Below are 12,936 nucleotides of genomic sequence, written 5' to 3'. Positions count from 1 at the left end.
ATACTTCTTTGAATTTGTGTCAGTAAGACTGAGCTGACACATGAGTTAGGGAATTTACCTAACTTGACAAATGTTGTTTTGAAATCAATAGACCTTTGCTCCAAGTTCAAATCAATTCTTCTAAAAAAAAGGTGAACAATTTTGGTCAATGTGAATGCATATTTTAAAAGAATGATTTTTGGCACTCATTCCAATTACTAGGAAATCTTTGAGCATATGAGTCTACTTTTCAACTCTAAATTGTATGAAATATAAATTCAGTGAAATACTTCTGATGAAAATTTGGTGTCTGAATTGAGATGTTCTGTAAGTATAAAATAAACACTGAATTTTGAAAACTATGAAAAAATAATTTAAAATATATCATTAATAACTTTAATTTGTATTGCATGATGAAATGATATTTTGCATATATTAGATTAAATAAAATAATATTAAAATAAATCTCACTTGTTTCTCTTTACCTTTTTTTTTTTTTCCCCACATGGGCAGGTACTGGGAATCAAACCTGGGTCTCCAGCATGGCAGGTGAGAATTCTGCCACTGAGCCACCATCACACTACCCTCTCTTTACCTTTTTAATGTGGCTACTAAAAAACTTAAATTTATTTACTATTATTTAAATTATTTAAAGATTATTTATTTAACTTATTTAGATATTTAAATACATTTAAATATTTGAGTTATTTAAATACTATTTCTTTTGTGGCTCTCATCCATTCTTCCTTTGCAATTCTAGATTATTTGAACATGAAATCCTGCTGACTTTTCCTTCTGGGCATAGATATGTAACTGAGAAATCAGGATTTAAGGGATGATTTTGATGTCTGAACCATTATATATATTTTTTGCTTTCCTTGTTGCTTTCTGGTATATTGGAGTAGGCAGAGAGAAATACCTGACATCTCTAAATTGTAATCCAGCTGCCTTAATCTCTAAAATGATTGTATAGCCCTTATCTTCTGACCCTGTGATTGTAAAAACCTGGTGACTAACCTTCATTTGTACCCAGCTAGCCAGTTTTTCAACTTTAGAGCCTTGAAATCACTAAAGACACCCAAATATTTATTAATGAAGGGTCTTGGGTTCCAGAACCAGCCCACCCCAAGTTCAAAGTTATCTTGATAACCAAGACAGGCTCTAACCCACATGGGCCCACCTGACATGCGCAGTAGCTCAGACGTTAACCTACAAGTCACCTTTACCTCATTTCTCCATTTTCTTATGTAGGTTCTGTGACTAGGCATGTCATCAATCTGCACATGCTCAGTAATTAGATCACCTCTAATTACATCATCTGCAGTCACTGTGCTCATTAATCTAAACCCTGCCCATCGTTTTCTCTAATAAACTACCAGAATTACTGAAATTCGGGGAGTCAGATTTTGGGCTGATAGACCATCTGCTCTCCTACTATGCACCTAAAAATAAACTCCTCTCATTTTGAAATTCTCTCAGGAATTGGCCATTAGGGCGCAGCGGGCAAAATAATTCCCGGCCTTTGTCCAGTAACAACATATCTTTGTCCAGTAACAGATATGTTGGCACCCCCCCTAGAAACTTTTCCCAGAGAAAAGGGATGGGAAATTAATTTCTTTTTTATACATTTATCTAGCACAGGGCCTGGCGGTAGCGGGCACTCAGATGTTTGCTCCAATGAAATAATAAACTTGTGTAACACTGAAACTGTACAGATAGAAAAACCTAGTCCTCTTTTGCTGGCCCAAGGTCAAAGAAAAGGCACTTCCACCTAATTTTTCAATCTTCTGATTTTGTGCCCAATATTTACCCCATTGATTAATTTCAAACCCCTTATGCTATATGATGTAAGCTCATTTTGTCCGTTTCTGTCCCAGAGAGTTGGGGGAGGCTGGACTCCTTCCTCAGCTGAGTGCTTTCTCTGGAGTGAAAGCTCTGTTCTTCACACAAGTCAGACCATCCCCTCTCCCGGGTCTTTGGGTCAGGATCTTGTCTGTCCTCAGGCAACGACTGCATTTACAAAAGGGGCTTCAGAGCAATGCTCAGGAAAAAGGGACTTGAGGGCATCAATCAACTGTTTTCATCTCTCTCTCCCTTTGCTCCCCATTCATACTGGTGTGTATTTTTACTTGGTTGAAATCAGCATGTGTCCACTCTTTACACTTTCTTTATTCCTTTATTTCACTCACTAGCTGTGTGACCTGGATCAAATCACTGAATTTCTTTGAGCCTCAGTTTCTTCCCATTTGAAAACTGGAACAAATGCTCATTGTGATGATTAAATGGAATCATGAATGCAAAAGTGCCTGTCTCAATGCCTTTTGTGTAGTAAATAAGGGAATTCTTATTTTTGGTTTCACATATTTTTAACAAGGCCTTCATACTTATTATATCTAACAGCTGTAGTTTTTCTCCTATATCGATTTTTTTAAAAAAGCATTTCTCTGTCCTTGGCCTTCTCCATGAAAGCAGGGATCTTTTTACTTTTATTTTCCTTTTCACTGTTGCATCATTGGGTTGAGAACTGTGTCTAGCTGATAGAAGACACCCAATAAGTGTTTGTTAACTGAAAGAATGAAGAAGGAGTGTTTAAATTTTTTTTTTTTGGTTATTATGGGTACTACTGTCATAAACATTTCTGCAGAAGCTGCTGTATGTGTGCTTGTATATTTTACCTATTACCTTAGAAGAGATTTCAACATCATCGTATAAAAGCACATGGACAATTTTATAGCTTGTTACACACTTCCAAGTTAATCTCAGAGAGGTTTGAACCAATATACAGTGTCATTAACCATGTGAATTGGTTCAGGATTTCAGTCTCCCAATGCCAGCTCTTAAAGGAATGTAGACTACTAGCAATGTAGCGTTGGGCAAATTACTTAGCTTTCTGAAACCAAATTTCTCTAAACTGTAAAATGGAGATGATGCAAGTTTGAGAACTAAGTGAGCACATGTATAGGCAAATACAGTTATCCCTTCCACATTGCAACTTTCTCCATTGCAATTATCGGGTTGGCACAAGACATTAAATGAGAATTTGGGGGGATTTTCGCGGAAGCCGCAGAGGACACGCAAAGAGCAGCAGACAACATTTATAAAGCTTATAAATGCAGAGATCTCTCTAAAAGCTTAGTAACTCATAAATGCATAAAATGAATGCACCGTTATGCATAATATTACCTGCACAGAATGCATTTTACTGTTTAATACCATAGATGAACAGCCACACAATTTTTGTTTTCTAAAAATTAGAGTTGTGGTAAAAGAACTTGGTTCTACACACTGGTTAGGACGCCAAGCGCGTTTACGGCCGTCTCTCGCCGTGATCTCGCGGTGCTCTTCACATTCTCGAGTTTCTCATATCTTGTGCTGCTTAAATGCCACAAACTCTATGAAAATCATGGGTCCGAAGCATAGTCTCCCTGGTGGCTCAGAAAGGGCTCCCAAGAAACAAGAACGTGATGAACTTGAAGGAAAAAGCAGGATTGTTAGACATGCTTCGTTCAGGGAGAACAGCTGCTGCAGGTAGCACCGTTTTGGCCTGAATGAGCCGACCCTAAGGCGTCACCAAGAAAAAAAGAGAAGGAAATCCACAAAGCTATTGTGCAGCCACACTAACAACTGCAGATCATTTGCATAAACCGTGAGATCCGCATCTCTATCATGTGAAAAGGGCAGCATTCTTTTGGATGCAGGATTGCTTTAAAAAGGGTCATATGAGAAAAGGCTAAGTCCTTGTTAGAACAAATTTTGGGGTGGTTCGGTCCAACACTCATAACCATGCAGTGAGCTGAGGGTGCAAAGGGTTTATTGTAAAGGAAGGAGGGGGAAGAGAGGGGGAGGGGGAAGAGGAACGGGGGGGGGGGGGTAGAGGAGAGGGTAAAGAAACATTTTCTTTAAGAGCCTGAAGAAAATGTCCACCTGCATTGTGATGTGTTTCTCCTTTTATACGTTTGTAGCAAACAGGCTTTGCAGCAGCCAGACCTCTCTTCACCCTTCTCCTTGTTTGGCTGCCTCCTCTGTGGAGAATCCCCAAACCTCCTCTCCTAGCCTCCAAGAAGGGGTGAAACTGCAGACAGGTGAGATAAGACACATTCCTGGGATGGGGACCCCTCCCCTAACAGCTCCTATGCTTCTCTAACCCAGCTTCCCGCCTTAAACTAACCAATTTTTTTCCTTTAATATCGAAGATGGTGCTATATTAAGCTTACCTTATCTCTAGCATGTAATACGTCTATAAAAGCTTTGTTGGGGGCTCAGACTTTTGAGGTTACTCAGTTGCGCTCCATGCGCACAAGCTAATAAATCACTTGTTTCCCGAAACTGCCGACCCTTGGTTTCGGCTTGTTCTAACTTCCTATAACGTTCCTGGAGGCCTCGGGCCTCCTCCCTTGTTTCCTGCTACACTCTAAAGTCCCTTATTGGTCCTGAGTTCTGCATTTGGCGATTCGTCTCATTGCCTTTGGCTAGTATTTTTTCCTTCGTTCGTTTTGTGTCTGTCCTGACCGGTTTGCTCCTTATTGGTGGAGTTTGTGCTGTAAGTCCTTCTTTGATGTGGTTTCTTGGCCCTGGCAGCACTTGGCAAGAGGCATCACAAGTTGTGGCAAGGAGGAGGGGAAGGGAACAGGAACGGGTCATGAGTTAGCTGTTGCTGTAGGGGGACTGGGGGTGGGGGCCTGAGTTCCATCCCCTGTGACCTGTCAGTCCTCATATGATTTCCTAAAGGATAATGCAGGCGAAGGTCTACCTATGAATTTCCAAGCTAGCAAAGGCTGGTGTGAGAACATTTTTAAAGGTTTAAGCTGCACAATGTAAAAGTATCAGGAGAGGCAGTGTCTGCCAAACAAGAGACAGCCAGGGAGTTTCCTGAAATCCTAAAGAAGAAAAAAATTTACACTCATTTTCCAAGTCTTGGGGGCACAGTGACCCCCCCCCCCCCTCCCCCATCCGGTGGTGTGGAAGGGATAACTGTTCTTATGCAGTACTTTCCTGGAGTGAGGTAGGTCTCCAAGGCATGACTCTGGTTAAAAGAACTGGAGTAGCACAGTGCTGCCTCATAGTGGTAGAGAACGGGATTGGTGGTGGCTGCTGGAGGTGGAAATTCTCAGGTGAGGGTGTGCCTGGGACTCAGAGTCACATTACCGGGAACTGCTAGATCTGTTTGAATCAGACATATTCGAGAGAAGGAAATAGCCCCATTTTCTTGTACACTTGACTCTCTAGCTACAAAGATACATCTTTGTATCAAAGATACATCATTGTAGGAAGCTGAGATATCCTAACATATGCCTAAGAATTCAATCCCCGCGACATATGATTTCAAAATGTAGATTTTATGTTTCCTAGCAAATAAAAGAGTCCTGAAATAAAAATTCCCTTGGGTGATGATTCCCTGGGGAGATGAAAATCTATAACCAGTTTAGGGAACACCAGGGAACAGCTCATCAGCTTGCTCTATAACCAAATGTTATTTCTCAGACTCAGGCATTTCTTGCTTGCAGGGTCCTAGGTGGTAGCTATTAGCTACATGGGCATTTCAAATGAGGCTGAAGACTTAGTATAAAAGAAAAGAATCTAAAATATTTCATTAGAAAAGTTTAAATAAGATTGCATATTAAAATGATAATATTTTGGATGTGTTGGGTTAAATAAAGCATATTATTAAAATTAATTTGACCTTTTCCCTTTTAAAATACAGCTACTAGAATAAAGTCCAGATGTGGGTTGCGTTATATTTCAATTGGACAGTGGTGGTTTAGACCCCCTGAATGCCTCTAGCACTTCCTCAGGAAACTTCTAAGACCACATAAGCACTTCTGAAAAATGCATTAACAAACAGCTCTGATGAGCTCTAAGCATGGAATTCACAGCCTGGTAACAAAGTAGGCATTAGACAAGGGCCTGTGAAAACAGATTGGAAATGGCTGAGATAAAAGGCTGTTGCTAGAATCCAGGCCAGATCCTCACCTCAAATAACACCAGCAAAACCCCAGAAATTCCCTTTTCGTTTTTGTTACAATGGACCATTAACGAGGCCAAAAGTCTAACATCCATAGCTGAGAAAAAACAATTATTTCTTTTACTTTTATTCTTCAAGTCCAGGAAGACAGTGATATAATGAATTAATAATCTGGTCCTTGTATTATGGGAATAAAACAAAGCTATTTAGGTTAGAAAATGTTAAAAGAAATAAAACAAAATAGAGTTAATATGGCTAAAAGATTTAAAATAGAGTAGGGAGGTCATTCTAGAGGTTACTCTCATGCAGGTCTCAGCCGGATAGCAAAACATCCAAAGTATGCAAAGCCTTGAACAAAATGTTCCTCAAAACTCTAAGGACATCCACATACCATAATCAAACTGAGGCAGGTAAATAGGGGAGGGGGGAGGGGGAAGTGGCCCTAAGACCCATAACGAAGTTCCTTTTGGTATGCTCATCTAGACTTTCTCAGAACTGGGCTGCAATCTGGGCTCCTTTCTACTCAATTCTACCTTCCCTCTCTCCTTTCTGCACAGTGGTTCTAAGACCCTCTCTGCCATCTCCTGCTACCTCCCCCTTTTTCCTTCTCAGGCGCTTCCCCCATAGCTCTCTTGCCTATCCAATGCTTCTTGGCATCTGTTTCTCAAAGGACTTAACCTGCCTTAGTTTTTATCTTACATAGTTTTGTCTGATAATCTTGTCAACTGAGGAATAAATTAAGCTGTAAGGTGAAAAAGGCATTTATTTGAGGACTTAGAATTGCAGTTCAAGGAGCACAGATTCAGGTAGCAGTCCAAATCCTGTCCTTGGCATTTCCAGCCAGTGGTTTTAAAGGAAAAGAAGAAGATTAGTTTGCTCGTGGTCGGTGGATATTTGGAGTGCTTTAATTGTCCTTCAGGTTAGATGGTTAACTGAGTTCTTTCTTTTGTGGTTTTGATGCCGGGGAGTGCCAGGAGTTCTCAGAGAGGTTGAGACCTCAACCAGGGGCTGGTGCCTCCAGAGTTCTTGACTCAGTCACAGGAAAGAATCCAAGGACTAGGAAGTGTGCACAGCCAAAAAGTTCAGTGTGAAAGTTCACTCAAAGGGGGTGAGCGCGGGCATTCTCCAGAGGAGGAGGAGCCCTCTGGGGTTGGGATCCTTGCATTATAAGGACTTGGAGGAGCCCATCTCACTCTGATCATGCAAATAAGGGATTGATGAGCTGCACTTCTCATTGGTTCTTTTTGCATGCCGACCTCAGTGAAGGACTAGGCGTGTGAGGGGTAGGACTAGAATGTTACTTCTGCTTGGGTCCATCCTGCAATAGAAGGGGTGGTAAGTGAAGGAAGAATTGTTCATCCCAAAAAGTATTCAAGCTGAGCATTAGCATCAATCTACAGGATATTGTAGAGGGGGTTCCTGAATTGAGTGTAGGAGGCTTGGACTAGAGAAGTTGTGTGGTCCCTTTCCATTTACTGATTCCAAGAATTTGAGTCTCACATGGGCTAACAAATTGTTTTCCAAAAAGGTCAATAGAGAAAAAAGGAGAAATGGGGTCATTGTGCAACCAGGTGGAATAGCACAAACATCCAAAGTTTACTAGAATGCAGTAAACTCTGCATTACTGGAATGCATTAAACTCTTTTAAGATCAACTTTCTCTTATCTAAGCCAGAAAATAACCTGTGTCACCCTGAATTTTTCCCTAGTGCAAGGTAATGTATCATTCCTGGGAGAGGGGATGCTAGAGGACAGCTGAGCTGCATGAGGACCTGGGCTTACTCCCAGTTCCCAAGGACTGCAGAGGTCCTGCATGTGCTGAGAGGAGGCAGTCTACCAAACACAGGACCCCATCTGAGCGAGGATCACAGGGCAGAGCTGAAATTCCAGCACAGTTGTCTTCCCTTCAAGGTCAGCACTTCTTGTCCCACTTCATGGAGAGGTTAGCCACCATTCATTCAGGGGCATGTGATAAGGAGACTGAGAGCAGGGCTAGGAGACAGAAGATCCAGGTTCTAGCCATAACACCTTCTCAAACTCACTGTGTGACATTGGTCAAACTGCTTGACCTCTCTTGGCCTCATATTTTCTTTCATAAAATTAGAGGTTAGGCTAAAATGATTGCTAAGTCTTTTCTTGCAGCTCTTATGTCTTGTGAATCTGTGGTTGAGTGGATACAAGGAGGGCAGGTCTACATCTCCCTTTTGGAGCTCTCTCTGAAAGGCAGCTTGGCATTTGGAACTGGGGGTGGGAAATGAAACAGGGAGTCAGCCTTGAGATGTGACAGACTGTGGGCTGCCTTTCCAGTTCCCATCTCAAGGTTCTGGGGTGTCTCTTTGGGTTCCAGGGGCATAGCTCCTTCACGGTAGAAGGCAGAAGGTCTGGTAATGGTGTGGCAAATGCCGTCAGCTGGTTCCCCTGCCTCCCATGCCCCATGGCGACCTCAAAGTTGTGAGTCATGCTGTGCCACCATGAGTGCCTGGCAGCGGGCTCCACACAAATGCTTGAGCTTATCAATACCCAGGACAGAAAAAATCATCAGAGGCTCATTTTTAGCCAAGAGTGAAAAATAAAGTCACCAGGAAGAGTAATAGACGATGCCAATTAGGGACGTAGGATGGGAGGTGAGGATTTGCTGAAGGATGGGTTTGTCTTCCAGGTGAGCCAGTTAAAGAAAGGCTTCAGACCACTGCCTTTGCAGCCTGCAGCTGTGCAGTCTCTGGGGAAGGGGGTCTGGGACGAAGCCTGCAGCTGGGCAGGAGAATCCATGAGGCCCTTTCCACTGTCAAAATCACATCCTCAGAGCAGAAGTATCTCAACTTTCTCTTGCTCCATGAAAAGGGTCCTTTCAGGCTATCTAGAATAATGAAATTACAGGGAGATGTGGAATCCTCTAATCCAATGACTGTCCAATATTTTTTTCTATTCCATTTTAGAAGCAGAACAAACAGTGAGTAGAGAATTTGCAGTCTGCGAGCTCAGCCTTCCTTACTAAGTTTGAAAATAGCACATTCTGGCAGAGCTGGGCATGTGCGGAAACTGCTGATATTTTAAAGATGAAATGGACCATTTTGGTAAAAAGAAAAAAAATCTCAACTTTGCTACTTTTAAGAGCTGTGGGAATCAGGTCGCATTATTTACCCTTGAGCCTCTATTTACTCATCTGTAAAGTGGAGATAATAATAGTATGTACCTGAGAATGTGGGAGGATTAAACAAGCTAATAAAGGTCAGGAGCTTGATTGACAGTGCCTGTCAACAATCAGAGGTAATTGTATGGCTAGGAGAAGCCTGTAGAACCAAAGTTCCCTTAGGAGACAGGGAGTGCTGGGGACTGTTTCAAGGTCTGGGTGCCCATGCTGCCCTCGCTTGGTCTCCTGAAGGCACTATGCAAGTTCTGGGAGGAAACAACTTGAAATGTGTCCCCTGGGCAGATGGCACAGGAACTAATGTTTCCTCTCTGGACTTGGTGGCCTTTAACCAAGCACTTTCTCTCCTGGCCATGTGTGTGCTCCATGTCAGGGTGGAGATCACCCTCAGAAGATGCCCCAGGACCTAGGAAGGATGTGCCAACCCATTCTTGGTCTGTTTGCTCACTCGTGGAGCATGGAGTCTACCTCCATCTGTTCCTAGCAGTGAAGGCAGGATTGGGGGAACTCAGAGGCAATTGGAACCTGGGCCTTTCCCTCAGGCAGCCGTGGGGAGTGCCAGCCTCTCCTGGTTCAGCTTCATTCTTGACTCCCACCACTCCCTCTCTTCCTCTCCCATAGTCCATCCTTGGGCCCTGGTGATTCTAACATATTTTACATCCCTGGGTCTCTTTCTCCTCAGGGTGCTCATCAACTGAAATTCCAGGAGAGGATGAGATTATCAAAGGACGGTATATCCAGAGAAGAGAATTTTCCTCAGGGTGAAATCTTAGGGAATGTGGACATTTGGGGGCAAGGGATATAGGAAGAAAAGGCCATGGAGTGGGTAGGCACTGGATATTAGGTAGAGAGTGGGGGGCCCAGCTGAGACTGCTGGGATGATGGATGGCCTGGCTAGCAGCGCATGGAAGCCATTTGGTCCCAGAGGTTGGTTCAAGCAGGCAGTCAGCATCATGCCACATATAGGGCAGTGGGCAGGCTGGTTAGTAACTTTTCAGGCTGGGTGATTCTCTGAAGTCCAGGCTTGGAAGCAACATCAAGGTTGATGGCTCCTGCCTCTGCCCAGATTCCAGTCCTTGCAAATGAGGTGAGAACCTGCCCAAAATAAGACAGCTTCCTTCCCAAAAGTGGTTGGAATAAGAGGGATTTGGTCCTACTGGACACTTGGTTAGGGCCAGCCCAGCAGGGAGGGGCCGGGCCTGGGGTTAGTGGCCTGCTGACCCTGTTTGGGGTGAGAAGAGGTCTGGTAGAGGCTGTGAACCAGTCTGGGTCTGAAGTTCCCAGAGAAAGGCAAAACAAAGAATTGGGTCTGAGGTGGAATTCATGAACTTAATTGTTTGTCTCGATTGATGGGAAGATTTGACCTCTACCTTGAAGATTATCCTAGGCCCACCAACGATGTGTCTTCCCCTTATTTGGAGACTATACCCCCATCTAACGATTTTCCACATTTAACCAAACATCTGTGCCTGTGATTTGACAGCCCCATGTAGCAGGAAAGCAAGGTCACATTTTCTCCATTTTGCAGATGAGGCAGGTGAGTCTCAGTCAGTGAAGGGACTTGCCCCAGGAGGCAGCTGTTGACAGAGGAGCCAGGAGAGGATTACACGGCCAGGCTGAGTTGCCACTCCCTGGGTCCTCTTTTGCATCACCATTTATTTTTTTGGCAAGAAGAGGAGAGTGACTGAGGTTGCATTTTGAGTCCAAATCTTGGCCACCTCTGTTGACTTGTATGAACTTGGGCAAGTTGCTTGGTCTCTCGCAGTCTACATCTCTCATTTATAAATTGGGATAATGGTGTGCTCTCTTCTATTCTTGATCTCAGCTCACTAGGAATTCCTCAGGGCTCAGTTCTAGCCTTCTTCTAATCTTAAAACAATCCCTCCTGTTCTAGTTTGCTAGCTGCTGGAATGCAATATACCAGAAGTGGAATGGCTTTTAAAAAGGGGAATTTAATAAATTGCTAGTTCACAATTCTAAGGCTGAGAAAATGTCCCAGTTAAAATAAGTCTATAGAAATGTCCAATCTAAGGCATTCAGGAAAAGATACCTTGATTCAAGAAGGCGGATGAAGTTCAGGGTCTCTTTCTCAAGTGAGAAGGCATATGATGAACACAGTCAGGATTCCTCTCTCATCTGGAAAGGCACGTGGCAAACACGGAGTCATCTGCTAATTTTCTCTCCTGGCTTCCTGTTTCATGAAATTACCCAGAAGGTGTTTTCCTTCTTCATCTCCCAAGGTTGCTGGCTTGTGAACTCCCTGCTTTTCGTGGCTAAGTCATTCTTCTCTGCTGTCTCTGAATCTCTCATTCTTCAAAATGTTTCCTCTTTTATAGGACTTCAGAAACTAAACAAGACCCACCCAAATGGGTAGAGTCATGCCTCTACCTAATCCAGTTTAACAACTACTCTTGATTGGGTTACATCTCCAGGGAGATGTTCTAATTACATACAGTATTGAATAGGATCTTGATTAAAACATGCCTTTTCTAAGGGACATACATCCTTTCAAACCAGCACATCTCCCTACGTTCTCATTCACTCGTATTACTTAAAAACTTTGCTACTCTACGTTTGGCTGCTCTTCAGCATAGGAGGACTGTTATAAGCTCTAGCAGGAAAGCAAGGTCACAAGTGTGGCAACTGGCCAATCCAGCTTTCACACTTGCATCCTACAGATACCTCAGACTTAGTATGTCCCAAATGGAATTTCATCCTGTTTCCCAACCCAACTCCCAAACATGTCCCTCCCCTAGCATTCTCCAGCTCAGTAAACAGCATCACTCAGTCAGTCATGTCAAAATCTGTAAGTCACCATTGTTATCTTTCTTTTCTTCAATATTTAAGATATTGACTTCCAAATATTGCTCCAATTCACCCTTTTCTCTGTATCTCCTTTTTCTTTCTCAAATTCTAGACAAATCACCTGTTAGGTCGAGGGAACCAGGAAGGGCACTGCAATTGGAGCTGTGGAGGCTGTATCGCCCCTCCCAACATGGCTTCTGGAACTGCCCCTTCCGGACACCTGACTTCCAGAACTGATGAACCGCCCCTTCCGACCACCTGACTTCCAGAGAACCGCCCCTTCTGGATGTCACCTGACCCCCTTGCTTAAAAATCGCCTAAGCCATCACCCAGGTGCTGATTCACCTCCCTCCATCTTGGGTTTGGTGAGCTCAGCCCGGGAGCACAGAAATAAACCCACCCACTTTAAATTTCCCGGTCTACTGTCCTTCTTTCTCACCCTCTCACCTCCTAAACCTTTTATCACCCTCATCTCTCACCTGGACTTCTGCATCCCAGGAGGCTTGCCTGAAATCACTTTTGCATGCTTCCCATTGATTCTTTACACAAAAGTCAAAGTGATCTTTAAAAAATCTTAATCAAATCATATTACCCCCACTGCTTAAATGCAATGGCCTCTAATTGCTCTTAAGCTATTTAAGACCCAAATCCTATGTAACTCAGCTCTGGTCTACATCTCTAGCTTCTTGGATCATGCCTTTGATTATTAGGCTTGAACCAACGGTCTATTTTTTTTTTTTTAGTTCCTCTAAGATGCTGACTTCCTTCCTTATTTTATTTATTTTCTTTTACTTTTGCTTAGCATATCTCTTCACCCTGCAACGATCTGCTCCTTATTTCATCTGGGTAAGTCTTACTTTTTCTTTCTTTTCTTTTATTATTATTATTATTATTTTACTTTTTTCATTTTTAAATTTCACCTTCTTATGGGAACCTTCCCTGTGCCTTGAGACAAAGTTGGGTCCTTAAATGAGCTCCAAGAAATCTGTGCCTTTACATTTCTGCTCTTGCAAAAATTGTAATTCGTTAGTTATTGGTGCGAG

The 12,936-nt window shown here is 42.9% G+C and overlaps 1 long non-coding RNA gene across 1 annotated transcript; it reads left to right on the top strand.

The window, feature by feature from the left end:
- The first annotated feature begins 501 nt into the window (after positions 1 to 501).
- Positions 502 to 12,287, top strand: LOC143655177 (uncharacterized). The gene is made up of 3 exons (XR_013162092.1): positions 502 to 528; positions 3,942 to 4,061; positions 12,006 to 12,287. It is a non-coding gene; the product is annotated as an uncharacterized LOC143655177 (long non-coding RNA).
- The last annotated feature ends 649 nt before the right edge of the window (positions 12,288 to 12,936 follow it).

This window comes from Tamandua tetradactyla, chromosome 14 (assembly GCF_023851605.1).
Source record: "Tamandua tetradactyla isolate mTamTet1 chromosome 14, mTamTet1.pri, whole genome shotgun sequence".
Classification (NCBI taxonomy): Eukaryota; Metazoa; Chordata; class Mammalia; order Pilosa; family Myrmecophagidae; genus Tamandua; species Tamandua tetradactyla.
Note: the sequence above shows the minus strand (reverse complement) of the source record. Positions and strands in the feature narration are given on the sequence as shown.